The following is a 4,318-nucleotide window of genomic DNA, read 5'->3' as shown; positions in this document are numbered from 1 at the left end:
GTATCAGTGCACTGATATATCTCATCAGATCCAAACTGAAGTCCTTGAGGGACTGTGCCATGTGTTTTCTCAGCACAGGCAGAGAAATGCTTGATGAAATTATGTTTGTAGACAGCACTGAGCTTTTGCAGAGGAGACTGGGCACAAAGCACATGAGAAGTAAGACCTTACCACTTAGCCACTTAATGAACTGTTGCCAAGAGGGTGGCAGGAGAGGTGGGGGTGGCCTGGCTTCCACCATGTTCTACTCCAAAGGATGGCTCTATGGGAGGGCAGCAATGTATTGGTTGTGTGTCCCCTCCTTGGTAAGGAAAGCTCAGTGCTGACAGTGGCATCTGCCAGAGAATCATAGAATCATAGAATGCTTTGGGCTGGAAGTGACCTTAAAGATCATCCAGATCCAACCCTCCTGCATTGGCAGGGACACACTCCCACTCAGAGCCCCATCTAACCTGCCATTGGACACTTCCAGGGATGGGGCTTCCACAACGTTCCTGGGTACCCTGTTCCAGTGTTTCACCACTCTTGTAGTAAAGAATTTCCTTCTAACATATAATCTAAATCTATCCTCTTCCAGTTAAAAGCCGTTACCCCTTGTCTTCTCACTACTAGCCCTTGTAAAAAGTTCCTCCCCAGCTTTCATGTAGCCCCTTCAGGTACTGGAAGGCTGCTGTAAGGTCTCCCCAGAGCCTTCTCTTCTCCAGGCTGAACAACCCCAACTCTCTCAGCCTGTTTTCATAAGAGGGGTGCTTCAGCCCTCTGATCATCTTTGTGGCCCTCCTCTGGACTTGCTTCAACATCTCCATGTGCTTCTTGCATTGAGGGCTCCAGAACTGGACACAATATTCCAGACTGGGTCTCATGAGAGCACAGTGGAGGGAAAGAATCACTTCCCTTGACCTGCTGGCCAGGACAGAATTGGCTTTCTGCAAGTGCACATTGCCAGCTCACTTTGAGCTTCTCACCAACCAACACTTCTAAGTCCTTCTCCTCAGGGCTGCTCTCAATCTGTTCTCTGCCCAGCCTGCGTTTGTGCTTGGAATCTCCCTAACCCAGGTGCAGTACCTGGCACTCGACCTTGTTGAACTTCATGCAGTTTGCACAAGCCCACCTCTCATGCCTGTCGGGGTTCCTCTGGATGTCATCCCTTCCCTCCTGCATGTAGGCCACACCACACAATTTGATGTCATGGGCAAAGTTGCTGAGAATCAGAAAATGGAAACTGTTATTCTCTGCTACCTCTTTACTATCACTGGCACCTTGTCTGTAGTGCATAATTTTAGCAGGGTGTTATCACATGTATGGGACTGTGTAATGGTTATGCTATACCAGAAGGTTGTAGAGACATTTGCTGTTCCCCAAAGCAGGTTACATCACAGATGTACCACAAGGAAAATTCTTCCTGAAATCACAAAGACATTTTGCTGCTGGTTATATGCATTTGGAGAAATGCCACAGTCTTCTGTACTGTCCCTTGGATGTATACAGCCAATGGTGGAGGATTAGACCCTTAATTTTATCTAAGGAGTCAAAGGCAATTGCAGTGAGAGGATTTTAAAGCAGGGAACTGAAAACAGATAATTACTTTGTTTTGTTTGTTTTAGGAAAGACATTAAGGTATTGAATTGATTCTGTCTCTCTGTCAGATACATTCAGGTTTACCATGGGTAATTTTAGAGAACTAAAATATAAGACAAAAGTCAGTTAAAAACAGAACAAATTTTCATCCTTTCTTAGCTGTATTGTTTGTAAACAATACAGCATTACAAAACATACTTTTAATTGCACATTACTGTTTCTCCTGTAAGGTTGAGCAAACATTTACAACCCATGGGGATCAGCATTCCACTAAATATCTGGAGATCAACTGCAAACCACAGAAAGAAGTCCAGATGGTTCCCTGACATCCATGTGCTTTTCATAACATAACTCTCTCCCTCTTTTCCACAGTGGAGGAACCAATTGGCCCTTTCCAGTTTACACTGTGGTTGCTGAAAACTCTGGTTAGTCCACTCAGGACAAGTGGTGCCAGAAGTCATCTCCTCTCTCCTTGACCCCTTTCTCAAAACAAACACAGACACTTAAAGGGGTTCATTTGGTTGCTGCTCTGGCTTGCCACATTTTATAGCCCCATCTGTACAGGAAACAGCATCTGTAGGAGAGTGCCACTGAAGTCCTGTCAGATGTTTTTGGCAAAAAAAGCAAAGGGGAAGGTGCAGTTTGAGTGTGGGAGGTTTAAAGCTTCCGTGCTGGTCTCCAGTGTCTCTCTAGGACCAGAGCACTTGAACAAGAGGCTTAAGTGGGATGAGTAGGCTTGTGTCTGCACCAAATCACAGGAGTGAGTGGTGGGAAGATGGAGAGGGCTTCAGCTGTGGGCATCCATCCTCTGTAGCTCACTTTTAGTTCCTTATTTTCTGATGATTCAGCCCCTCTCCTTTTCCTTTTTGCAATTACTTTGCCCACTGCTAATTTGCATCTCAGGCAAAAAAAGAGATCTTTGTGTTCGGATGAGAAGCATAAAGCTTCACTCTAGAGGCAATTAAAGTGAACAGACAAAATACTATAATATACTGAACAATATTCAAATGTTTTTTAACTTTTTCCAGAAAAATATGTCTACAGATCTGAGTGCCATTGCAGAGATTAGTGTAGAGGAATTTAATCCATCAAACAGGACAAGATAATAATTTTTAATCTTTACTAAAATTCTGAGAGACTGGAAATAAGATGAAAAACAGCACAGAATGTTGAAATTGTGGAGAATACACCAGGAACTCCTGGAACATTTTACACTTGAAAAATATGTATCTGTATGTTGTGAACTCCTTCCTAATTGTTATAGGACCTGCCTCAAAAAGTCTGTCAGAAATGCTAGGGGATCAAGGCACTAATTTCTTTTTAGATCAGACTTTGACAGTAGAGCAAACCCAACAGAAAGGTCCCCAGGATGGTTTTATAGCCATAGTGGTCACACAATGCAGCACACTGGTTCCATAGGTAACATTCAGGAGTCTCCAGATCTGGTTCAAATGTCCAAAGGCTGCCTGAGGTTGGAAATGGCAATGACAGATTTTGTGCCAGAGCAGGTATTACCTGTATCTCAAGTACTACAACTAACTCAGTCTTCTGCCCAGAACCAGTCCAGATCAAACTCATACTCCTGAGGGCTCTGCTGGTGGGAAAACCCAGAGCTTGCATCTGTGAAACCCTGGTGAGAGACTCTGTTTTACCCCTCTCCTCTCTGGATCGAATAGCCTCATTCTATGTCACATCCAATAGACCACAGAATGGAAAGACAGAGACAATAGTTCCCTCTCTGTCACCTGGAAGCTGTCTATCTGGCCTTCTCAAAGATATGCTTCCTGCCTTTCTTATGGCCAAATTACACTAAAGAGAGGTGCAGGAGAGTGGAGGGGAGCCACTGGGATGGGGTAACTTCCTTTTGAAATAGTGCAATTATGTTGTGTTGTGTCAGACTTTGTCATGGAAAATTAGCCTTGAAGAGGAGCTTAAGAGATCATTAAACCATCTTTCCTTCTGAAGCCAGGTGCAACTGTATCAACATAATCCCTGACAGTTATGTGTCTTACTTCTTCTTAAAGGTGTCCAGAGATGGAGGCTTTAAGATGGAGGCCTCAAAGATGAAATAAGCATTAACAAGCTATTACAATGAACAGCTGCAATTACTAGAATTAAGCCTGTATTGTAAGGAGCTGGAAAGACTAATAATAATGTAAAAGTATCAGTGTGTAGGCTAATTAGCCATGCTGTAAAGCTAATTCAAAATTAAGCTCTGGAGAAGGGTGAGATATGAAATATCCTGGTCTTGCTTTTCACCCTTCCCCCCCCTCCAGTTGAGTGCTTTCTTAAGTATGGTAATATTTTGTTGTAGTGGGGAAGGGGGGAGGAATGCAATCATAATTGAAGGCATTCAGTGTGGTTTTGTCCATGAGTTACCTTTTGCTTTCTTTTTACATGGGGTCAAGGTGAGCAGGTGGTGTGTGGTAAGGCAGTAACTAGTTATGGCTCTCTAAATTCTTACCTGCCATGACTTAGGAACTGCTGAGCTTCCCTCTACGGGTTTGCAAAACTGCTGCTGAAAATCCGTATTTTTTCCTAACTTGAGCCTGTCAGGTTTAAATATCTGGCCAACTGTTTTTTTCTCTTTTATGCTTCCTATGGCCTTCTTTTAGGATCCTTTCTCTCCAAAATTGCTGAGGGATGTACGGGGAAAATTGTGAACTGTAGTCTTGATTTCAGAATTGGGTCATGAGTTATAGTTAGAGAATTTGATCCTTAAAACTAAATTCTCAGCAGG

Source organism: Chaetura pelagica, unplaced genomic scaffold (assembly GCF_000747805.2).
Source record: "Chaetura pelagica isolate M959 unplaced genomic scaffold, ChaPel_1.0 scaffold104, whole genome shotgun sequence".
Classification (NCBI taxonomy): Eukaryota; Metazoa; Chordata; class Aves; order Apodiformes; family Apodidae; genus Chaetura; species Chaetura pelagica.
The sequence above is the reverse complement of the archived record's forward strand: the minus strand, read 5'-3'. Positions refer to the sequence as shown.